This window comes from Enhydra lutris, unplaced genomic scaffold, assembly GCF_002288905.1.
Source record: "Enhydra lutris kenyoni isolate GAN:26980312 unplaced genomic scaffold, ASM228890v2 scaffoldscaffold21, whole genome shotgun sequence".
Lineage (NCBI taxonomy): Eukaryota > Metazoa > Chordata > Mammalia > Carnivora > Mustelidae > Enhydra > Enhydra lutris.
In genome coordinates, this window is record NW_019154105.1 from 52,950,367 (window position 1) to 52,977,001 (window position 26,635).

Sequence of the window (26,635 nt, forward strand, 5' to 3'; positions counted from 1 at the left end):
AAAAATTCTGTCATTTAACATTACTCTCACATCCAATCAGTGAGATCAGTGGGAAGGAAGACACAGCTGCCAAGACTGCCCTCCTGTTGTTTACCCCTGACCCCACAGAATCTTTACACTCATTTAGGTCTGTCTGGCTCCATACAGTTTGAGATGTCTAATGAGGATGTGGTTTGAGATCCAATCTCTCTCTCTCCCTCTCTCTCTCTCTCTCTCCCTCTCTCTCTCTCTCTCCTTCTATCTCTCTCTCCCCCCTCCCTCTCATACACACACACACACACACACACACACACACAGGCACATGATGGAATCATCATTAGCTTTAACTCTTCCAGCCCTAGAAGTTTACAGCTGTTCTGGCAAATCACAAGTGACAGTAAGAAGTCAGCAATGGTCAGAGCTCTGAATGTAACACTAATTCAAGTCAACAGAAGAGTACAGGGAGTATAGAAAGTTAGAGAGTTTAGACTTTATATTCAATGCTGAAATTCTGCCTAAGGAGAGGGAGTTATTCAACAAAGAATGACTTACAAAAGAAGGAATTCAATGGTCCCTCTTTTAGTGATAAAATTACGTTTTTTATTGGTTTTTTGTTTTTTGTTTTAGAATTTATTTATTTATTTGACAGAGAGACACAGAGAGACAGGGAATACAAGCAGGAGGAAAAGGAGGAGGGAGAAGCAGTCTTCCCGCCAAGCAGGGAGCCCAATGTGGGCCTCCATCCCAAACCCTGGGATTATGACCTAAGCTGGAGACAGACTGTAATGACTGAGCCACCCAGGAGCCCTTGACCAAATTACCTTTAAGAAATTTTTCTGCAGGGTGCCTGGGTGGCTCAGTTGGTTAAGCAACTGCCTTCAGCTCAGGTCATGATCCCAGAGTTCTGGGATCGAATGCCATGTCGTGCTCCCAGCTCCATGGGGAGTCTGCTTCTCTCTCTGACCTTCTCCCCTCTCATGATATCTCTCGTACTCTCTCTCAAATAAATAAAGAAAATCATTAAGGAAAAGAAATTTTTCTGTATACTTCCTAGAAATCTTAAATGCTGCTATTTCACAGCATTTAAAAACCATATATTCTCAATGGTCTGGAATATAGAATTTCCCAAACTCACTTGGGCAGGTGCTCCTTTTGAACATTTGTAAGAGTCATAGGCCCTAATCATAGGAAAATTAATACACAATTTTGCCTAAATTTCAGAAGGTTCAGGGGATTCTTGGAAAGACCCTTCATTGACATTTTGGTTGTATGTACAAATCCTAAATTAAAGCATTTTATTCAAGGATATTATCAAAAGATGAATTAAAGATTAAATGATGAAATTTGAAACTCTCAGCAAAGGGCATGAATAAGACTCCCAATTCCAAACACTTGGAAAACTGTGAGATTATCTCAAATGTAAGGATCATGGGTGAGAGGAGACAATTTGATATACTAGGAGGAAAATGGGGAAAATAGAAAAGAGACAGTTGGGTTATGAGATACTGGGGAAATAGAATCTGATTGATGTGCCCTCTGTTTTCAAATGCAGATGTATTGAAGGTTTAACCATATTATGGACTATCTAACACCTTCTGCTATCCCAGCAATGACACTAATATAAAAAGTTCCCATTTCTTTCCAAAGTCAGCCTTCCCTGTAGGATAAACTTATTTTCTGTTTGAAACTTGCCTCTCTCTTGTGACCTGCATCTTACTACTACATGTTGTAAAATAGTGGTGGTGTACCTTTTGCAAACTCCTTCTCATTGATATTAAATTGGAAGAGTTTTGGAGACAAATTGGTCTTATCTTCCATGTATCTTCTCCAGTGTACTCATAATACTCTCAACTTTTACTAGAAGCTCAATATTTTATTTAATAAGTTAAGGATTGTAATTAAGGTTACATTTTAGTATCAAAAAATTTCAGAATTCAAGGGAAGAGCTGCTTTGTTTTCACTTTAATTCCAAAAACAGTCAAATATTTCCCATTATGTGTAAAATAGAAGAGGAACTATATAATATTTGGACAATATCTATAGCTGTAGTTAATGATTCAAAGGAATGAGTTCTTTTTCTATAATACATCACATAGTGACAAGTACATGATAGCATGTAATTAAGGGAAACTTAATTGCCACTTTTAGTTTAAAAACAAAAAAACCTGTCCATCATGAAAGCAGAGGGACTTCAAAATTCAACAAACTGAAAGCTACAACAGATAGAGCAGAAAAAAATTTTTCCTGTTTACTCCTAGACTTGTCATTTACTTCACTCATCTATCAGAATGTGAACATATTCTCTTTAAGACATGAAATGACTTACAACGATCTATCCTAGAAAAGGACATGGATGTGAAAAATAGTGAAAGAAAAATGACACTTTTTGATTTTGGTGTTCAAAGCCTCAAGGCCCAAGTGTTGTGCCCCACAGAGGAACAAATGTGAATAAAACATGTGTTCTGCTCCTTGAAGAGCTTCCAGTTTGGCAGATGAGCTAATGCATGGAAATAATTGCAATTCAGAGGGGTAAATACAGAATTCCTGATGTGTGCTATGGCATCTTAGCAGAAGAGCAGAGTTGTTCTAGAAAGGAACCTCCGGAACCATTTTTGAAACGGCTAGCATTTGAGCAAGTCTCAGAGAATGAATTGACTTTGGATATAGCTCTCTTCAATAGGGCGCTAAATGTGAACTAAATTACTGAAAACAGAAGAAGCCAGTAAATGAAAATCACTCAGTAGCATTCTTCTTTACTGAATGCATACTTCTGATCTCCAACTGCTCAATTTTCCAACTAGCTTTTCCTAATTAGAATGTCTTGAGATAAATATGGTATTTTTGAACCTGAGTGATTAACCACAGGAAAATATCTGTTATTGTTGTGATCACTGTACCACCATGATCTGATCCTTTTATATTGCCAGTATAATTATATTATGATTGCATTGTAGCCTCCAATGGCCTGAAAGTTGAAAGAAAGAAAGAAAGAGAAAGAGAGAAAGAAAGAAAGTAAGAAAGAAAGAAAGAAAGAAAGAAAGAAAGAAAGAAAGAAAAAAGGAAAAAAAAGAAAAGGAAAGAAAAGTTAAGTTTTAGGAACTTCTTAAATATTTATTTTCAGCTTTGTACAGCATTGCCAATTTTATTTTCATTTATTCACTTCTATGCATAAACACTAGCATTTGCTGGGCACCTCAGCTGGATAACTTCAGACTCAGGGATAAATCATATAGGTTGCCTTAAGAGTTTTGCAGCTAATAGGAACAGAAATGCTCTTCAACACATGAATATATTAAAGCAGGCTCTGATGCCTCTGGTTGCTAGATAAGTGGGTATGTCAAGATGAGCCATGAGATGAATGGAGTTCAGTTATAATGCGTGCCCACAAGTAATATACCTAAAAATAGCTTATGTGAATGATTGGCTTTTAAAATTATTATTACACAGGAATGGGTTAAAAGCAATCTTTTTAACAGTATTACTCTCATTCACTTGGTTTTCACATTGTTTCCTTTGGTGGAAGATAAGAAATGGGGAATGACAGAGGCCTTAAAATGTACACGGGAATGTGGCATAGGAGGAAAACCCTTGTGATGAGATCACAGCAAGTAAAAAATAAATATGCAGAAGTAATCAGGTGTTCTGAATGCTGTGAGAGGTGCACATAAGCAGAGCCTTCAGGGTATTTAAAAGAAGCCTGGCCTCAAACTCATCACACAGGCAAGACAAGGATTTCACAGAAAAGAAACATTTATACAATAACATGATAAAGCTAACATCTTTTTAAAACATTGAGCCCAAGGTCCTGAGAGATAATGCATGCATCAGGGTCAAGGCTATTTGTTTGGAAGTTGAACACCAAGAGTCAGTCACCCATGAACAATTAGTGTAATCATCTGTTATGACATAACCAACCACTCCAAACCTTAGTGGCTTAAAAGAGCAGTGATTGTTACCACATATTATTTTATAGATCATGGATTCAGACACAGGTGATATGTTTCTGCTCCACAATGTCTGTGACTTCAGCTGAGATAACCAGAAGATGCTGAAAGAGCTGGGGGCTATTAGGAAACCTCTATCTCTTCTCCATGTGTCCTTGCCAAATGGCTACCTGTGCTTCCTCACAGTATGGCCATCTCAGCATTTTCAGCCCACTTTATGGGGTTTAGGGTTCCTATAAGAAAGAAAGTGGAAACTGCCTTCTCTCTTACAGCTTAGACTTTCAACTATCCATAGCGTCACTTCCACCATAACGTACTGGTCAAAGTTATCATAAGCCAGCCAACATTCAAGGGAAGAGACACAGGCCCTACTTTTCAATGAAAGAAATATTAAAGAATTTGTGGCCAACAGAGTCTGTCATCAGTCACAAATGTTCTTTCATTTGACATCTGTTTATCAAGTGTTCACTGTGTACCAGCCACTGTTCTGCTTGATCTTGTTACCATGACAATAAAAGAAAATCTATATCCATAAGAAAAATGTTCTAGTGAAAGGGAGCAAGAGGAGGAAAACAAATAAACATGGATACTACTGTAAAGTAGTGTGATAATGATGGTATTCACCAAATATCCATAAGCCACTCTACATATCCCAGCCCTGATTGCAGCTAGTTTAGGGTCACCTAACTAGTTCTGGTCAGTATCACCATGAGCAAAATGATGTGGGTCACTCTCAGGCCAAACCAGTTAAGATCCAACATGCCTCTCCCATCCCTTCTTATCCTTTTGTCTTTAGCCAGATCCTAGAGCCCAGAGGTGAAGGAGGGCAATCTGACCTACGTCAAACTGTTACGGAAGTAGGAAAAAACCCTGTTGTGCTATCCCATGGAGATGGGGGGTTTGTCTGTTACCATAGAATGAGGTAGCGTTACTTAAGCTGATGAATGTATATAATTAGTGCTATGAAGAGATATAGCTCAGGGTAAAACCATACAGAACAACTGTGGAAGGCAGGAGCACAGCTGCAGACAGAATGGTCAAGGCAAGAATTAAGAAATGTTGCTGTAAGAATATTCTAGAACTTCTATTTTTTAAATTTTTTTAAAGATTTAATTTATTTTATTTATTTGACAGAGAGAGATCACAAGTAGGCAGAGAGGCAGGCAGAGAGAGAGAAGAGGAAGCAGGCTCCCTGCTGAGCAGAGAGCCCGATGCGGGGCTCGACCCCAGGACCCTGGGATCATGACCTGAGCTGAAGGCAGATGCTTTAACCCACTGAGCCACCCAGGTGCCCCATACTAGAACTTTTAAATCCAGTACTTCTTCCACCATACCACACTGCCTGCTGTATATGTTGGAGGGTTGCTGATGTTCTTGATAGTTGAACACACATGATATTAGCATGGGTTTAAAAAAGTGTTCTGTTAAAAAAAAAAAAAAAAAGTGTTCTGTTGAGCTTCGAAGGGAAATGAGGAAAAGTAAAGTTGGAATTAACTAATGGAGAAAGATCTCGCAGGCCAGACTGTGGAGGCCAGATTATTTTAGCAAATAAAGTTGGATGATATTCTATGCCCTTTGAAATCACTTTACAACATTTGGCAATTATTTTGGCATGCGGAATCAGTGTGGTTTGGCAAAATGGACTAAAATGAAAGCAGCCGGCACTGCGAGACTTTTCTTGAATACTGTTTTCTTAGATAGCTACTTCTCCAGCACTGAGGTGATGTTGGATATGTTTGGAGGCAGAGAAAACAAGGCTTTTCTGCTTACTATTTCTGTGACAGGAGGCTCACCATTAACTTCTCTGAGACTCAATTTCCTCATGTGTCAAAAAGGAACAGTGACACCCCTCCAGTTGAGTTATCATCAGAAGTATCAATTATAAGTGTACAAAACTTACTAAAGTGCCTGTCATAGAGGAGTTTTCAATAAAATGATAACTATCATTTTATTATAATTAACATGGTAGACATGACAGATGTCAATCATTGTATGACAGGCACTGTGGAGGATTCCAAGAATCCCTTGACATAGTTCTCATTCTTATGCTCAAAATCTTAAGACAATAAGAGGAAAAAAATCATGAAGAAAAACCTTAGAAAAAGAGGTGCCAAGATACACTAAGACTGTGCCTTTTATGTTTTTCTCTTCTAAAGCTCATGCTCTTAGAGTGGCACGGTAGACATTCTCTTAAAACGAGCTTTTATTTAATAAGTTAACCAATAACTCTCTCCCTCAAAGATCTCTCCTTTTTCAAGCAATATTTTCTGACTTGTTTTAAAAGTATAGATCCTATTTACCACCCTGAATTTGAAACTCAAAACAGAAATGTCAGAGCATAAAGAGCTAACATCTTCACAGTCAGGACAAAATGAAGTAGAGAGTGAAAATCCATATTTTATAATATGTGTCAGTGAAATAGGAACGACTTGAGATTTGGATGGGTCAGCCCTTCTTTCTACCATTGTAGGACTTTGTTCCTTTGCTCTGTTAGGTCCATTTTGGATCATTTGAATATGCAAGTCACCTTCCATTTGTGATTCTACTCATTCCTGGACACAGATGGAACAGCAGTATTTTCCTCCTATAAATCATGATAATTCTGTGATATGTTACTCTTTTCACTGCATAGCACTGAAAATAGGTCAGTGGGAATGAATACTTTTATAACTGCCTTTTGAATTTCAATCATCCTAGGTAACCCCAATAAATGCGTTGAAAATTTGCTGTCATTGTGAAAGCCTCATCAAACATCTTGTTAACCATATCAAATTAAAATTTCCCGTCCCTCTACATAAATCACTTCACAGTCATGAAAAGAAATAGAGCGAGGTTGTAGAGCACCACACAAAGGCAATAGGTACCTGAGTTTACCGAATTACTTGGATAATCAATCACTCATTGCTAGAGTATTTCATTAGTGTTGTAACGATATGCCTGGCACATGGAAAGTGCTTAATGAGCAGCAGATATTTCTATTTGAAGGGTAAATTGTGTTTCTAATTTTTATTCATATTTTCCCCCTTTAGGTTTCTCTATTCATTTTTCTATGATCCCATTTCCCTAATAATTAAATGTGGATTCAAGAGCTATGACTTCAGGTGAGCTGTATTATCTAAGAATAAGTCCCAGATGTTTCATTCTCTAAACTTATGTGCAATCTATGCTCAGTGGAATTGAGGAGAGAGTAGCATAGAGAAACCAGAAGAGTTGTCAACCACTTTTGGCTCTGATTCTCCCTTTAATTGCATAAGGTTTATTATACTTAGGAATCAGAGCTTCAGTCAATAGTAAAAGGTAGTAAAAAATGAAAGAAAGGAAATATTTTGAAACAAAGCACATCATAGAGATTAGAAGTCATTTTTGAAATGTTCTCAGGTTTTGCTACCCGAAGTGTGGTCATGCATGAACCAGCAGTATCATCATCATTTGGGAGCTTGTTAGAAATGCAGACTCTTAGGCTCCAATGCAGACCTACTGAATCCATTTGCATTTTATCAAGATCCTTACGGGTTTTGTTAAGATCTTTTATCAAGATCCTCAAGGTTTCTGGGGCGCCTGGGTGGCTCAGTTGGGTTAAAGCTTCTGCCTTCGGCTCAGGTCATGATCTCAGGGTCCTGGGATCAAGCCCTGCATCAGGCTCTCTGCTCAGCAGGGAGTCTGCTTCCCTTCCTCTCTCTTTGCCTGCCTCTCTGCCTACTTGTGATCTCTGACTGTCAAATAAATAAATAAAATCTTAAAAAAAAAAAAAGATCCTCAAGGCTTCAAGACCTACTGAATCCATCTGCATTTTATCAAGATCTTTTACCAAGATCCTCAAGGCTTCACAGAAAATTAAGGAAGCTAGAACTCAGCTGTATGTATCTTCCTAAGATTGTATAGCTTTAAGCGGTGAAAGCAGAATATGAGTGTAAACCCAATTGACCTTTGCTCTTTCCCTACACCACTTTGAAAAAAATTTTATTGGTAATCTCTAACAGCAAAATTTCCATTCTCTGTTTTTGAAATTTAGATCATGAAAGTAGTGTGCCTGACTTAAACTTTTTAAACATTTATTCCTCCTGGGTGTTAAAGTAATGCCTGTTCAATATTAACAATTTAAAGAGCAACAAAAGTTCTTTTTAATTACACAATCCCTTCTATTCTTTCTTTAAAATACATTTAGTCCTCATTCTTCACAGATTCCATGTGTACAAATTCATTTACTCACTAAAATTTGTCTGTAACCCCAAAATCAATACTCATGGCACATCAACACTCATGGTTGCTGTGGACATCCACGGAGGGGCAAAACATCAGAGTGCCTGATGCACACATTCCCAGAGGAGTTCCCAGAGAAGGAACAAGGCAATGCTAAGTCTTCTTGTTTCAGTTCTTGTGCCTTAAACAATGCCCTTTTCACCATCTATTTGGTTCCATGCTTTTCATACTTTTGTGCTTTTTTGGAAGTTTCCCTCTCTAAGATGTTCCCCATGCATAGGATGGAAGTGCTTTCTGGTCCTCCTGTGCCTTAAGGAGGCTGCAAAGTGCCTTATGGAGAAAATGTGTGTACTAGATAACCTTTGTAGGTGTTGAGTTATAGTGTCATTGGCTGTAAATTCAATATTATTGAATCAACCATACAGTAGCACCCGCACCCTTATCTGCAGTCTCACTTTCAATCTAACCACATCCAGAAGCAGATGATCCTTCTTCTGACCTATCATCAGGAAGTCATTTGTAGCCTAATGCTATATCACATGCCTATGTCATTTCCCTCAATTTATCTCATCACAGGGACATTTGATTATCTCACATCACCATAAGAAGGAGGGCGGAGACAGTATAATAAGATACTTAGTACTTAGAGGGGCGCCTGGGTGGCTCAGTGGGTTAAAGCCTCTGCCTTCAGCTCGGGTCGTGGTCCCAGGGTTCTGGGATTGAGCCCCACATCGGGCTCTCTGCTCGGCAGGGAGCCTGCTTCCTTCCTCTCTCTTTGCCTGCCTCTCTGCCTACTGGTGATCTCTGTCTGTCAAATAAATAAATAAAAGATCTTTAAAAAATATATATATATAGGGACACCTGGGTGGCTCAGTGGGTTAAAGCCTCTGCCTTCTGCTCAGGTCATGATCCCAGGGTCGTGGGATCGAGCCCCACATGGGGCTCTCTGCTCTGCAGTGAATCTGCTTCCTCCTCTCTCTCTCTCTCTCTCTCTCTCTCTGCCTGCCTCTCTGCCTACTTGTGATCTCTGTCTGTCAAATAAATAAATAAATAATCTTAAAAAAAAAAGATATTTAGAGAAACCACATTCACATAACTTTCATTACAGTATAAAGTTATAATTCTTCTATTTCATCATTAGTTATTATTATTAATCTCTTATTGTGCCTAATTTATAAATGAAGTTTTATCATAGGCATGTATGTATAGGAAAATATATATATGTAGGTTCAGTACTACTTGCAGTTTCAGACATTCACTGGGTATCATGGAATGTGTCCCCTGTAGATAAGGGAGGACTACTATATATATTAGATAAGGTAAATTTAAAAATAAATACACAGACAACAAGGTTACATATTGATTGGTTGATGAAAATCTTGTGACTGCTAGGGTCCATGACCAAAGGAGTGAGACTGATACAAAGCGAAGATCAAGCAAAGCTTTATTTTGCACCAGTATCAAGAATCAAACCGACCGGTCAGGGCCGCCTCTTAGAGAGAAAGCGACCCCTCCCAGCCTCATAGACCAGCTTTTATAGAGCAAAGGCCATGTGGTTGAGCCCGGCAAATGAGATTATAACACACAGAGAAAGTTGCACAGTCATGCTAGGTCACAAACGGGTGGCCAACTGTATTACAATTTACCCTATAATAGCTGTTTGAATTAGCCTATCACTTGGTCAGAATTGACACCTTAGTTTGGCGCACAAAAGGCAGGGTTTACATTCTTTGGTGATTAGGGAGGTAGTAGGTGCTCTTTACTGATTGGATGTCTCCACCTGGCCTGACATGTCCTGGAACCTGGGCTCTGTTATCAGGGGCTGGTCAGCCATATTTTACTGGTTTCCCAGACCTGTTTCTAAGTAAGTTCCTCTGGGGGGCAGGGTCAATCTAAGTTCACTGCATAAACAACAAAATGGCTGTTCTACCAAGATGGGGTCGCTCCAGCTAAGTAGGCCCTTACGGTGACCAGAGACTTGCAAGAACTTAATCCTGTGTATCTTCAAAAGCAATGATTCAGTATTCACTAATCAAGTGTTTGCAATAACTTTACAGAATATAACCACGCACATAATGAGAATTGACTGTATATATATATATTTTATTTTTGAATATAAAGAATATTTTTTTATTTTTTCTATTTTTGAATATGCAATGCTATAGTATATCTCGGTGCCATTTTTACCTGAGCACCTACAATGTGTGTGTATATACATATATACATACTTTATATATATATATATATATATATATATATATATATACTTTCTATACCTCTATACATTATAGCTTTATTTATCTATACTTTATTTTTTGTTCATGAATCATATTTATCAAGAACATTTTCAGGCATTAATTTTCCTTAGGAAATGACAGTTTATATTTATGATACTTAATTATGTAATGCAGGCAATTAGGGTTCGGGACAGAATGATGAGTAATCTTATTAGACTGCTTGATCAGTGATGGGTGAAGACCTCATAAAAGGCTCCCCAACAGAAGTGGAGTTTAAACCAGACATTGATGAGGAAGTATAATTGTCTTAGTTAATTAGAAAGAGGTCACAAAACCTATACATGGGAAATAGGAAATGCTGGCAGGTTCTAGAGAAGTAGAGGGGACATGAGGAGGGACAATAAGAATAGGATGTTTTTTTCGTAATAAAAACTAGGGGTAATGAGATGCAGACAAACATGTGGGCATACAATTCTGGAGATCTTAGAAAAACCCACCAAGAAGACAAATAAAGATTCTGTGTAAGAGAGGAAAAAATAATTTTACCTACATTCTTCTGAGTTCTAAGTTGAGACTCCTGTAATAAAATATAGATTAACGCAGAGGAAAACAAGCAGATGTCTATTAACATATATACCCCAGCAGGGAAAATTGAAGAGTGCAAAAATGTAGCTTAGAACTCTGGCTTATATTGCATTTTTTAGCAAAGAACAATACATTTGTGAAGAAATGACAGGGTGGAAGGAAACAGTTATAGGCTTCCATGGGTGAAGATGAAGGCTGGTTAGTAAAGTGTGTGTTATAGATTTTTCTGGTTCAGTCTTCCAGGTGGTTAAGTCAAATGTTGTCTCTGGTGATTAACTTTTCTCCTTCCTGGTAGAGAGGAGAGGAGGGACACCTGTGAAAATTTATGTCCTGCTTTTAGTCAAATAGGAGGAAGCAGAGAGTTTTTCTTATATCTGCTTCCTCTCAGTTGCCTTCAACTCAGAAATATCCTTGCACTATAGTGGCATATTTGGGACTGGCATTTTATACTACCCTTCCCTTGATTTTTTTAAAGCTAAATCGAGAACTTACTAGTTTGCAAAAAGAGAAATTTATGTGTCCCTATAGAACACATTATAGATCTCTTGTTCACTGAAAAGCATAAAAATAAGGTACTATTCCCAGAGTAAAAATAAAAGCAAAAATTATGTATCTCCTTTCTTGGAAAATACCTAAGTCTGATAATGAATAATGAGGGTGTCTTATTTTTGAATATAACTTCAAAATCACTTGCCATTTGTATGATCTCATTTATTCTCACCACATACCTAGGAAGCATGCATTTCAGTAGCCATCCTAATGCTTTAAAGGGGAATCCTAGTTGGATAAAAGAGCAGGTAGTCTCAAATCTAATCCCTCGCTAGGTCATGATGACTTAGCAGTGTTGGGAGATGGGAGAATACCCAGGACATGGGAAATCCACAGACTCATGGAAGTAACAGAGAAAGGTATGAACGAAACGACAGAAAAAAAGTCCCAGAAGGGGGGACAAAATGGATTTGGAGGTAAGTATTAGCAGGTTCAGGGGTTGGAGCTCTTGCTAGGGGGATGTAGAGACAAGTCTACATTTCTTTTAAATGGGGAAAGAGATGAAATGCAGGTGCAACTTATTTAGGAGGCAATCAGTGGTGAGAAAACCAAGGCAATAAGATCATTTATTAGAGAAGTGAAATAAGATTCCTACAACAATGATGTGAAGAAAGATTTTGGGAAGATAAGAGTGAGCTGAATAGAAAGCTGACCACTGTCCCTTCCAGGAGATGTGATGGATTTCATGAGACACTCTATTAGGATCACCCAGCTACGGGTGGGGCCAGGCATAAAGTTTTCAGCAGATGTTTGAAGAGGTCATATCTGCCAGCACCCTGGAGAAGAATTTCTTACTCCAGAATTATAAGACTGATAATTGATTGAACCCCACTATATTTTTAATCCATGCAATGGAAACTAATACATGTTCTGGACAACATAGTACAGTAGTGAAATGCAATGGTTTTTGCTTCTGGTGGATTTCACTTTTGACTATTTGCAGCAAGTTTCCCTTTCTGTGCCTCAGTTTCCTCCTATGCTTATGAGGACTAAGTGGCATAATGTACACAAAACACCTGGGACAATACTAGATACATAAATGTTATTTTTTGTATTATTTATCTGAAAAAAATTAGCATAGTTTTTGGCACATGTCAGCCTTCCAAAAAACAGTCGTTCTATTTTCTTCTACCAATCTATATTCAGAAAACAAGCGCAAAGTGAAAGATACCTCTAGAAAGCATTGCTAATCTCAGTGTCACAATCCATTTGTATTCTTTAAGTGGAATTAGTTAATTAAGAATCTTTCTCCACATTATGTAAGACTGAGGCTGACAGAGACTACCCTACCCTACTCTTGGCTAAGACGGCTTTCTTCCCTGACAATTTTGCTCTGTACTGGTGCTAAGATACCCTCCAGCAACTGCTTGCTAAATCAACTCCACAATGTCACAGAATAGAAAACTATCCTGAATGTTCCTCCAAGTAGCCCGATAAAGCCTTTAAACATTTTGCAAGAGCCAAATCAATTTACCTGGATAGGAAATTCTCCATTGTTATGGTACATTGATGTCATTAGATCTCCGACTTCTCTTAAGGAAAATTCTCCGCTTCCCTTTTCTAGGGTCATAATATTTATCACTTTCTCTTCCCCCCGAAAAACAATATTGTAACATTACAATTTCCAAACCTTCCTTTTAGAATCATAGGGAAACACAGAACACCCTTAAGGCTTTTTCCATCTCACAGAAGTGGAAACTGATGCCTGAAGTAGCCCAAAGATATGTCCAAAAGAGAGAAGCAGGGAAAGCAAAATGCTGTCCACTGAGCATCTACTCTGACCCAGATTTGCGCTGTGTGTTTGTGCATTGGTCACTTAATCCAATCTTTTCACCAGCTTCCCTTGTATCTGTATTTGACAGAAAAGGGCAGAGCAACAAGTGGCAGGGCTAACATCAGACCCAGTTCTCCTGATCCCAATTCCTTTACTTCATGCTGATTCCATCATGGAAGCTGTTGGCTGCCAAATCTGCAACATGTTTCATTTAGATAAAATAATATTTGCCCCCAGACATTTATAGCATGCTGTAAGCTTGTGTTCCCATGTTTTCTCTCAAGTTGTTTTTCTTCTTATTACTGTACAGACCACAAAGCTTAGTTTTTGTCATCATCAAAAAATCGTTTCTAGCTTCTTTGAATTTCCCTGGATGATTTCCTATCTGGTTGCAATTAAACTGTGGTCAGCATTAAATAGAGCACAGGAAGTAAAATGTTATTGCTCTCTTTCCCAGATGTGGGATTTTGGAACTACGAACAGGAGCTTATTTGAAAATGCCCTTCTTCTGTCTTGCTTGCTCCATAATCCAAATTCAAACTTTAATTTGAAATTGCTTTGCATGGTTAGTTTTTTGAAACACAAAGTTAAATCCTTAAGACTGAGACTGCCTGAGAAACTTCTGATAGAATATAATTCATCAAGTAAAGAAAGAAGAGAAGATGCACCTAATAATTGCTAGTTCTAGATAATGGGTCACTTTTCATGAAATATGCTGGCCAAAAGGCACTGCTCCATTTCGCTGAGAGTCAACGATGTATCCAGAACATGTCAGGTATTCGTATGCATTACCTCAAATCCTCACTATTTTATATTTGCAGATACTCATATGTATTATCAGAAACACTTGCTACAAAGCTGAACGGTAGAAGCTCAAAGAGTTTAGGGGGTTAAATGTTGAAACTGAGAAAGACAAGCCGAGACATGTTGAACGTTGATTAGTCTGGTTTTCTATGATAAGTTCTCTCTTCTCCTAAACTCAGTTCCACATCAGGTAAAATAAAAATGCATTCATCTTATCATATGAAAGAAGTTAACCAAAATAACAATATAGGTGAAATGGGGAATGAATGCTATTTGAAAAAGAACTTTATATGTTTTTGGACAGGGCATTTGAAAGCCTGTCTGGTCATTTCCATCCACACACTGTAGATCTGTTTGTGTATTTTCAGGTGTCTGAGATCTCATTCATTAGTCCTTTGTAACTTGAAATTTTGTTATAGTCAAGGCTAAGCTGAAGTGCAGATATATGGTTTCTTCAAAACCCCTAGATTTTCATATATATCCTGCCTAAAGTCACCCTGCAGTGAAGAAGGGCATGGTTATATTGAGCAGGTACTGTTTTGATTCTAGGTCTGAGGCAATTTTAAAAAATCAGTGGTAAGTAGAAATCAAGACGCTCTTTCAAAATGGGACCATTTTTCTTTCTGTAAGAGGATAAGCTGCAATATTTTGGTAGTGAACTTGCCTTCTAAACCCAACAAAGAAACCCAAATTCCCACAGCCTGAAGCTCCAAATCAATATTCCTCTTTAATTATCTTTAATCCTTTCTGGAAAATAGCCAGTTGTGACCTTGTGTCCTTTAAAGTATTCAGGGGAAGTAGCCACTAGTGGAAAATGTGATGGAAAAAAGTTTTTCCCTTAGTATGGAAACAGCAAATGTTTCAAAGAGAGAATGTCTTAAAGCATTTTGGCTTCAGTTTCAATGGAGAAAACAGGCCTTCCTTTGAGCTACTCATTTCTGCTCTTCCAGCAATCCTTTGGAGCCCTTCATTGAGAGGTGCTTTACATGTTCAATAGTCTGTTCATTCTTTAAATGAACGTTCACTGGTTTTCTAAATCATGCTAGAGATTAAGCATGTAAAAATGAATTTTAAAAAAAGTACCACTCCCAGGAGTTCACAGTCTGTTATTAAAAGTAGACCCATAAATAAATAAGAGCAATGAAATATTATTGTCCATTGAATCACTCTATTTCCTTCAGAAGTTATAATAACCCGAAATCATCCCTTTTATTTTGTCTCTCCTACTAGAACGTAGGTGAATTGAAGGCAGGATCTGGCATCAAGAAAGCACCCAATAGGAGTTAAAGAAATAGAATAGTACTCAAAAAAAAAAAAAAAAAAAGTATAGCATAGAATGGCACAAGGCCCTGGGGGATTCCAGGGTCCACTAGCGATTAAGTCTATCTAGGGTTACAAAATATTTTCTGCTACACTCTCCTGCAGTAAGTTTCTGCAGATATACCTGTCCCGTATCTGCCACTTCAGGGTTCACTCACCATCGGTCTTGCCCCTTTGGAAAAACTGCCTCAACTCCCCCACATACACATGGGGATGATGATCTGGAGAATGGGCTGCACAATGCAGCCTTTTCCATCTTGGATGCCTGAGCCCAGGGTACCTTGCAGAGGAGCTTGGGCACTGAGTCGGAACTGGAGATATAAAGCTTTCGAAGCTCAGCTCTTTCCCATCCTAGACTGAGCAAGTCTTCAATCTCTCTGACTCTTAGACTCCTCATCTGTAAAATGGGGAGTCAATAGTGCTTTCCTCACTAAGCTGATACTTGCAAACACCTTGACATTTCATGTACATTAGTTGTGTCATCATTTGTGTGACTAACATTTAGAGATTATCATCCTATTTTCTGAGAGCTTCGTTCATGAGAAGTCATTCTTCCAACCGTGTAGTAAGACTGCAGATGTAGAACTTTTACTCCCCACCTGATATAGGTGAAGGGATTCAAGCCCCTTGACAAAAGGTGAGTTGGGCAGCATTTGTGTCTCCTCTGAAGGTCTGGGAAGGTGGGAGGAGACCAGTCTAAAAGTCAGGGCGCTCGGAAGACTGTTAGCCGTGCTTGTTGTATGAGTCATAAACAGCCCTGCGGTTACAGCATCTCAGAATTCCCCAAGCACCAAAGGTAATAAAGAAAAAAAAAGCAAAAGACATGGAATCTTTCGGGTAAAGTTAATGACCGTCTAAGAGGAATGTTTTATTGTGGAAGTCGTGGAAAGCATTTCATGTCTTTGCTTTCAAGGCTACATTATAAAACTCACTGTGGTGGAAGCAGAGCGGAAGTTATTAATGAGAAAGACCAAGCTAAATGCTGACTATAATTCTATCCATTTGAAGCCATTAATTGGAACAAATTTGCTATTAAAAACCCATGCTGAAGGTTTGCCAGGCTTTCATCATCATCTGACAATTTTCTTAACTTCCCTGGTTAGCAGCGAATCATGACTTTATGGGATCTACTGTTTACAAAAATCTGTTTCTAGCAAAGTCCATATTACCGTGAATCTACCAAATAACTCAAGTATTTCCTTTAAAAGGTAGGCACAAAACAAAAACATAGTTGTTGACTCTCACTTCCAATGCCAATAGATATGCTCAGTTCTTTATTTTTAGAGTATTTATTTAAATTCTAGTTAGTTACCGTACAACGTAATATTAGTTTTAGGTATACAAAACTGTGATTCCACACTTTCATACAACCCCAGGTGCTCATCACAAGTGCCCTCCTTAATCCCCACTACCTATTTATCCCATCCCCCACCCACCTCGCCTCTGATAACTAACAGTTTGTTCACTATAGATAAGAGTCTGTTTCTCCATTTGCCTCTTTTCCCTTTGCTCTTTTGTTTCTTACATTCCACCTGAGGGAAATCATATGGTATTTGTCTTTATCTAACTGACTTATTTCATTTAATAAAATGCTCTCTAGCTCTGTCCATGTTGTGGCAAATGGCAAGATTTCATTCTTTTTTTTTTTTTTAATGGCCGAATAATATGCTTGATTCTAGATACTTTTACAGCCAACATAGAAAACAAATCTGTGGTTATCTTTTTTCTTCTCAATGATATCTTCTCAGTAAGTAGTTAGCATTTACATCAGACCTAGTTTGTAGAAGCCAGCTATCTCCAAGCATGTTCATTCCCAAATGGTATTTCTGCATTGCATACGCCTTGCCTGTGCTGAGAATAAAATATAATACAGATAAGACTAGGGTTCAAGAGACCATACCCTTACTACCTAATTGTTCTAGGGTATTGGGCAGGCTAATTAAAATCTCTGATCCTCAGTTTCCTTGTAGAAATGCAGATTAAATGCACAGTATATGTAAAAAGGCATAGCATATGTCATAGAGTATATGTATAAGTCAAAGCATAGTTTATCTCAAGCAGACCCTGAGACAAGTCTTCTCGGGCAAGGAATTTATTAAGGAAGTGCTCCCAGGAGAAAGGAGGAAGGGAGTGAGGGAAGGCCTCATTGAAAGAAGAAGAACCCAAGCAAGGGTATGACTTCAGGTAAAAACCCAACCGCAAAAGATCATAGAGAGAGGAACTTTGTTATGCAATTTATGCTTCAGCCAGGCTCTAACACAGGGCAGGTGAGTTGGGCTTTCTTCCTTTCTCCCTTATCAATCTGGCTGTAGGAGAGTGGCCATAAACATCAGATACATCCCACTCTGCCTCTGTGGAAACTGAGGCTCCAGCAAACCGAGGGCCATTCTCCCAAGCTGGGTCATAGATTCAAGCCATTGATGAGGCAAGAGCGTGCAGCTGGGGCACTAGAACCTGGTAACTGGGACCCAAGGAGACCTAGACAGAGCACCAATGATGTCCACTATAATGATACATAGTCAAGTCTCAATAAATGTTAGTTCCCTGTGCTTCCTTTTCCTAAAGAGTCTCCACTTCTGTCATACATGCTAATCTCCTAGCTAATGAAGCCGTGAGGTCAGAGATTATATACTTCTTGACTTCCAGTGGCTACACATCACCACCAATGAAAATTTGCTGGGCCTCCAGGAATATGAACATGAGTCATAACTTGTGAAACCAAGATCCTTATGCATTTCTGATTTGCTCTAAATCTCAGAGCCACATGGGGAAGGTGGGCAAAAATGGTTATTGCTTGTTGATCGTTGCTACAGAGCAAGTACATGACAATTTCAATCACTCTGCTTTTTTTTTTATTTGAATGATTAGTGAGATGTCATATTCTAATCCCAAAATGCTTCTGATACATATTAAAATGAGCTTTGACAATTGCAGACAAGGTAAAGGATTCGGTGTGTCGGAAACCAGCAGTTCTGACAAATTCATCAGAGAGACAACTGTTCTTCAATGTATTAAAGATGAGAACAAGAGCTGACATGTAACTTAGATAAGAAATGAAGCTTGATGCTCTCACACAAAACATTGTGTCTGAGAAACGTTCAGCAAGTGACAGCCCAGACTCACATCCATTAAAAGCAAATGTCATTGAGAGGAAGGATAAGAGAAGAGAATTGCTTTGGACCATTATCTTGTTGTCTGATCAATGGATCCTGCTGGACTGTAACTGCTGTTTGTGGATCTCTCACATGCCTCCTGCCTTTAGTCTCTGCAAATTAATGGTAGGAAAGAACTGTCCAGTGATCCTTCCCAAAGAGGGCAGGAGAACTGTGAGGTTCCTCAGACATGAACCTGGTCTGAAAGCACCCCACTATCTAACTCCCGTAGCTATAATTCAGGCAAAAGGAAATATTTCCCCAAGCTGTGTTTACTGGGCTGAGTTTTAGGAAGTGACATTTACTTTTAATTCATTCAGTAACTCTTTGTCTGGCATGTAATCTCCACAAATGCTTCAGATAACAGATGGAACTTATACTGTGCCTTGAAAATTAATGTGGCCCTCCGCTGGTGACTGACAGAGGGAAACCATCCTTTGTGACTAAAGATTTCGAAGGCTGTCCCCAGCCATCCAGAATTCAACTTCAAGAAACATCACAGGCTACCATGCTCAGAAAGACCAAGGAAAGCAGGGGTGCCCCATTAGAGACCTTTATTGAAGTTAAAGGCCATTTAAATCTTACTCACTTTGGATTTGAAAGTGCAAACAAAACAGAACAGCACATGGGGCCCAGAGAGAACTTTCTTCTTATAGCTTGTGTTATTAAAGAGGCAAACTGCATCTTTCCAAGACAGTGAAAGCCTCGAGGCTGATGTGTTTTTAATACTGATCAGTAAACAAATAAGAGATTCTCTTGAAGCCTTCGGGTGATATGTAATTTGGTTTGATTCTGCTCTGTGCTAGAACTCCAGGGTTCAGGAGAGAAACTTTTGCAAGTATGAACTGGATTCTAGCAATGAGATAGGAAAAATTTCTCTCCTTTCTCTCTTGACAACTGGTTAGGCTTCACACGGAAAACATATATATATATATATATATATATATATATGTTTTTTCGCTACAGTTTCCCTGCAATTATTTAAAACATTAACTACTTAGAAGACCAAATGGAATTATATTTGTTTATTAAGAAATCATGTGTTTATGACATTTACCATACAAAGTAAGCTTCTTTTTAACATAAGTTCACTAGCTTTTGCCAGAGAAACCATATTTAGTTTCCTTCATATGTAGTGTCCCTCAGAGACTGCACAATAAATATAAACCAGTATTTTTCACCATGAGTGGTTTTGGCATAACCAAAATCCCAGCTTATTGTTTTAAAGTTTTCCACTAGACACAGTTTTCCCAAATTACCACAAAGAAAGTCCATATTGACCTGATATTTAAATCGGAAATTGTTTCCAAATTCCTCTTCTTTTTTTTTTTTTTTAAGATTTTATTTATTTATTTGACAGACAGAGATCGCAAGTAGGCAGAGAGGCAGGCCGAGAGAGAGGAGGAAGCAGGCTCCCTGCAGAGCAGAGATCCCTATGCGGGGCTCGATCCCAGGACCCTGAGATCATGACCTGAGCTGAAGGCAGAGGCTCAACCCACTGAGCCACCCAGGCGCCCCAAAATTATTCTTTTTATAGACAGCTTCAATATACAATGTCTATAATAATGACCTCAATCATTTATTCTGTCAGTAAATTTCATTGAGTTTCTGCTGTTCCTGATTTATACTTGATACTAATGCCTTTGGGTTTTTCTTTATTCTCTGTTAATACCTTCTTGCTTTTCATTCTCTTTCCTGACTCTATTTAGGAGATTTCAACTATAAAGAAATACAAAAATCTAAAAGTCAGGTGAGGAAATAGCACAAAGAGTTTGCCCCTCAGGCCAAGATGGTGTACGCTAGTGGGTATTAGCTAAAGGTTTCTTTTTGTTCCTAAAGGGCTGGGTTCTCAGTAAACACAGCTTGGCTTTTTTTTTTTTTTTAAGGGTTTGCTTATTAACAATGATCAAAAGCCTAAACCTGATGGTTATTCCTTGCGAATGGAAAACATATGGGGGATTTCCTACCCTTTTATTGGAAGTTGACTATAAAATTTACCAAGAATTAAAAGATTTCCTATGTGTTGCCTGGAGATGAGGAGATACTGGGAGGGAGATGGGAAGGAAAGAGTTCTCATTTACAATGTATCAAGGCCTACTTGTAGAACATTTTTTTTTTTTTTTTAAAGATTTTATCCATTTATTTGACAGAGAGATCACAAGCAGGCAGAGAGGCAGGCAGAGAGAGAGGAGGAAGCAGGCTCCCCTAGAGAGCAGAGAGCCCGATGCGGGGCTCGATCCCAGGACTCTGAGATCATGACCCGAGCCGAAGGCAGCGGCTTAACCCACTGAGCCACCCAGGCGCCCCACTTGTAGAACATTTAAAATCTCACGAGTTGGAAGAAACGGAAATCTCTGTTGCCCAGTGGTTTAAATTTACTTTTTTTTTTTTAATTTAAAAAAATTAGTAAAACACTTTCTTCAAAGGAAAGCATTCTAAAAGTCCAATATATAAAATGGGTAAAAACAGAGGTCTTTCCATTCAAGGAGATGGGGACAAATGGTCAGGATATGGAGTTCAGGCAGCTTTTCCAGCCTCTCCCTCAGTTCTCTCTCACAGATGGTAGGTGGGCTCCATGGAGCTTGCTTGCTGAAACTCTCACCTAATGCAAAATCTCTAAGCAGCATCATTGGTGGTAGGTCGTTATTAAACCTCTGCTTGATTACTTCTAATGACAAGAAACTCATTGCTTCACAAAGTAGCTTATTTTATCTTTCTCATCTTTTCATACCTCTGAGATACTTACATAAGTCTCCCAAATTCTCATTAGTTACAGATTATTAGTCCAGGAGAGATTTTCAATAAAAAATGGAATCAGAAATAAGGTTAGATTATGTTTTTTCATTGTCAGCTCAGAAAATTTGCTAAAAGTTCAAGCATGGGGCAGCAATTTCTTTTTAAGGATTTTTTGGGCTCCCTAACACAGACTCTGAGTGCTTTCCATGGAAAGTTTCTACAGAGAAATGTATCTCCTGAATAATATCGAGTATGCCAGATTCAACCTCAAGAAAATGTTTGTTTTGAGTCATGAGTCCTCTGAAAAAGTTTGGTGTTAGAAGGGTTATAATGAAAATGCCAGTAATAGACCCTTAGCAAGCAAACCTGTTCAGAAACTTTGTTCAAAAGGAAACTACATCCCCAATGCAATATTTATATATTCTCCAGCTCTTCAGAGGACAGCACTGTTGAGCATTGACTTTTCTCTGCTCTTAAGCTCAGCACAAACACAAATACAAAACACTCATTGTCAAACCAAAGCCTCTCAGACAGGCTCAGAGAGGCTCAGATAAGAAAGACACAGAAAAGCTTCCCTTTTTGTTTCTCTGAGAAGCTCCATGAGAAAGATCTGCAAAGTTTATGGGAGGCCAATAAGACTGAAAATAAAAGCATTTCGGAATATTCCTGCCATCTCCCATCTGCCAAGTCTAGACACAAGAGTTTTAGAAAACCACTTTCTGAGTGTGGAGAATGCCCAGTAGCTTTGCTGCCTGTTTCTGTAAATACATAGTTTCCTTGGAAAGTAGCCACACTCATTCATTTACATATTGTCTTTTGCCTCTTTTGAACTACAATTGTGGGATTGAGCAAATGCTGCAGACACCTTACAGACCATGAAGCCTAAAATATTTTGTCTGGTGTTTTGTAGAAAAAAGTTTGCTGACCTCTGCTTTAGGAGTGATTATAAAGAGAATTTGACGTAAGACAAGCTAGTGCAGTGGAACTGGCCAGAGGAAAGAAACTACAAAGAACTCAGGTTTGTGTAACATTTACTCTTCAATAGATTTTGAAGATCATTGAGACCAAGGATTTTCATTTTCCATTTGAGGAAAATGAATCCAAGAACAGGGAGTAGGTGAATGGCAGAACCAATGGGAGACTGTCCAGCAAAGAGGAGCGTTTTTTGCCTATGTTGCAGCAAAAAGATGGAGAAAGGTCAAAAACCCACTCACAAATTTGAATTTTAGAGAGTGTAACCATGTGACAGTAGTTGGGTGGTGTCTCTTTTATTGATTAGAATTCACAGAATAAGGGCAAGTTTAGTAATAGAATGATAAAAGCAATAGAAAAATAAAAACGAACTCTGGGCTTTACTATGATTTATAAATTACTCGATTAAACTCTCTGGACTTCAGTTCGTCATGTGCAAAATGGGTATTGTAGAAATAGGTCACTTTCTGAGGATTCAGATACAATAAATGAAAGATATCTGGCACAGAGTGGAAATTCAATAAATTTCAGTTAGAAAAAAATGAACAAATAAGTATCTTGGTTAAGGTTCCCTTCTCTGTCCGCCTGAAATCAGATGACAAGATAAGCATGCAGGTACAAGGAGTAGGTTCGGGAAATGCCCCCAGGAAGCCATGTGTGAGAGAGAGAAGGGGGATCAAGGCAGAAAAGAGAGTTCATAAAGGTTTATGGTCCTGTGCTGCCCAGTCCCAAGGAGGTCATCTCAGAGACAATGTTCAACCTGACTCCAAGTTGCCCACTGGGACAATTCCTGTCTCATCTTGGGTGAAAGTTGCTCCTGTGCTACTACCTCCCTGGTAGGTATTTCACAGAGTCTGGGGAGCACCCTCAAGGCAGAGACATGGGCAGTCCTAGTATGGACAGCCCTAGTGTGAGCAGCACTGTCTTGGATGACTTCAGTATAGGTCAGGGATGTGGTTAAGACATCACTTGTGTTTGCTACAATAAACAAACAGATGATACTGGACCTCCTTTTATTGTAGGTCAGTCACACAAATTCTAATCAACAAATATTTCAATCGAGTAACAATTACCAACTATATACTCTATTGGGCTTCTGAAAATGTTGTCACATCAAAGTGGAGTAATTTATTGTTATTATTAGGGTTATCATAAATCACAAGAATCATAAAAGCAAACTACAGAAGTCCTAAAACTTTCCAGTTAGGCAAAAAATTTGTCAAGTCAATCAACTTACGTGTATGTTAAGTAACCATACTTACTCTTGGTTTGACTAAGAGTAAGAAACAGACTGGGAAGTGCTGTAGGTATTAGATGAAGTCTTCCACTGAATCATTCAAAAAAAAAAAAAAAGGAAAAGAAAAAAGCGTGAGTTTTACTTCTATGGAAAGAGCTCGTTAATGAGTAATTTGGACACAGAAGTTATATAACAGAAGTTATATAAATTATCAGGACAAACATTTTTCATAGACTAGGAATTGAGGTAAAATACCAATAAGAATATAAAACTGAAAAAAGTAATTTTTTAGCATTACCTACAGGCAGAGGCCTCTTATGCAATTAAAGTTTCCCACATCCATGTAGAAACATCAGGGCCAACATGATGAAGGGAAGATCCTTCATGTTTTTTAAGGATGTTCACCAACCAGTATAAATAGATGCACTTCTATTTTTTAATTTTAATTCCAGTGTAATTAACATACAGTGTTATATTAGTTTCAGTTATACAATATAGTGATTTAACAATCCATGCATCAGCTGGTGCTCAAGATTCGTGCACTCTTAATCTCCTTTACCTATTTCACACATCCCCCACCCACTTCCCTTTTGGTAATTATCTGTTTGTTCTCCATAGTTAAGAGTTTGTTTTTGGATTACCTCTTATTCTTCCTTTGTTCATTTGTTTTCTTTCTTCAATTCCACATATGAGTGAAATGATATTTGTCTTTCTCTGACTAGCTTATTGTGCATAGCATAATACTGTCTAGATTCATCCATGTTATTGCAAATGGCAAGATTTCATTTTTTGTGGCTGAATAATATATATATTATAAAATGTATGTATGTATATAAATGTGTAAAAATAGATATATATAATTTATCAGTTCTAGTAGTTTTTTTTGTGTTGTTTTTATAGAGTCTTTAGGGTTTCCTATATAATATCATGTCTTCTGTTAATCACAGAAGTTTTACTTCTTCCTGACCAATTTAGATGTCTCTATGTCTTTTTGTTGTCTGCTTGCTGTGGCTAAGACTTCCAGCACTCTGTGGAATTAAAGTGGTGAGAGTATACATCCTTGTTCTCTTCCTGACCTTAGGGGAAAAGCTCTCAGTTTTTCCCCATTAAGGATCATGTTAGTTGTGGGGTTTTCATATATGACCTTTATTATGTTGACGTATGTTTCCTATAACCCTACTTTGTTGAGGGTTTTTATTATGAATAGATGTTGTACTTCATCAAATGTTTTTTCTGCATCTATTGAAATAATCATATGGTTTTTATTCTTTCTCTTGTTGATGTGATATATCCCAATGATTGATTTTTGAATATTGAACCATACTTGTGTCTCAGAAATAAATCCCACTCGATCATGGTAAAAGACTTCTTTAATCTATTTTTGGATTCAGTTTGCTAATATTTCACTGAGGATTTTTGCATTGATGTTCATCAGAGATATTGGCCTGTAGTGCTCTTTTCTTCTACTATCTTTGTCGGTTTTGATATAGGGTAATTCTGGCCTTACAGAATGAATTTGGAATTTTTCTTTTTCTATTTTTTGGGGAATAGTTTAAGAAGAATAGATATTAACTCTCCTTTAAATGTTTGTTACGATTCATCTGTGAAGACATCTGGTCCTGGACTTTTATTCATTGAGAGTTTTTTGATTACTGATTCAATTTCCTTGCTGGCTATTGGTCTCTTCCAATTTTCCATTTCCTCCTATTTTAGTTTTGGTAGGTTATATCTTGCTAAGAATTATCCCTTTCTTCTAGACTGTCTAATTTGTTGGCATACAATTTTTCGTAATATTCTCTTATAGTTGTTTGTCCTTTTGTGGTGTTGGTTATTTCTCCAAAATTAGAAAATTTTTATTTTATTTATTTGTGTCCTTTCTCTTTTTGTCTTGATAAGTCTGGTTAGAAGTTTATCAATTTTATTGGTCTTTTCAAAGAACCGGCTCCTGGTTTTATTGATCTGTTTTGTTTTTTGTTTTTTGTTTTTTTTTTCAATTTCTATATCATTTATTTCTGCTCTAATCATTATTACTTCCCTGTGTCTGCTGATTTTGGATTCTGTTTGTTGCTCTTTTCTAGGTCCTTTAGGTATAAGGTTAGATCATTTGTTTGAGATTTTTCCTGCTTCTTGAGGTGGGCCTGTATTGTTATAAGCTTTCCACTTAGAACCACTTTCGCTGCATCCCAAAGATTTTGTACCCTTTTGTTTTCATTTTAATTTCTCTCCACTTACTTTTTGATTTCCTCTTTGATGTCTTGGTTGATCCATTCACTGTTAAATAGCATATTATTTGACTTCCATTTATTTGTGTTTTCCAAATTTTTCTCTTGTGATTGATTTCTAGTTTTATAGTATTGTGGTCAAAAAAGTTGCATGGCATAATTTATCTTTTTGAATTTGTTGAGACTTGTTTTGTGGCCTACTATGTGATCTGTTCTGGAGAATGTCCTATGTACACTTAAAAAGAATTTGTATTCTGTTGTTTTAGGATGGAATACAATATATCTGTTAAATCTGCCTGGTCCAGTGTATCATTCAAAGCCGCTTTTCCTTGTTTATTTTTTATTTGGATGATCAGTTAATCAATGTAAGTGGGATGTTAAAAATTCAAAGTCCCCTATTAGTATTGTGTTACTATCAATTAGTTCATTTATATTTATTTTAACTGTTTTATTTATTTGGGTGCATAAATATTTACATCATTATATCTTCTTGTTGGATTGTCCTCTTTTTTATTATGTAGTGTCCTTTGTCTAGTATTAGAGTCTTTTAAAGTCTATTTTGTTTGATGTAAGTATTGCTACCCTGGCTTTCTTTTGACATTCATTACATTAATTGTTTGTCCATTCCCTTTCTTTCAATCTACAAGTTTCTTTAGGTCTGAGCCTCTTGTAGGCAGCATATAGACAGATCCTGGTTTTTGTTTTTGTCTTTTTTTTTTTTTTAATCTGTTCCTTCACCCTAGTTCTTTTGATTGGAGCATTTAGTCTATTTTTAGTCAAAGAAATTATTGATAGGTAAGTATGGCTATTTCAGTACATTTTGTGGTTGTTTCTGTAGTTCTTCTCTGATACTTTCTTCTCTTATTTTCTTTCACAATTTGCTGGCTTTCTTTAGTGAGATATTTGTATTCCTTTCTCTTTGCT

At 37.7% G+C, this 26,635-nt stretch overlaps 1 protein-coding gene across 1 annotated transcript in view; it reads left to right on the forward strand.

The window, feature by feature from the left end:
- The window catches only part of LOC111149101 (potassium voltage-gated channel interacting protein 4), a 1,200,286-nt gene that overhangs the window by 902,572 nt on the left and 271,079 nt on the right, over positions 1 to 26,635 (forward strand). The window lies entirely within an intron of this gene.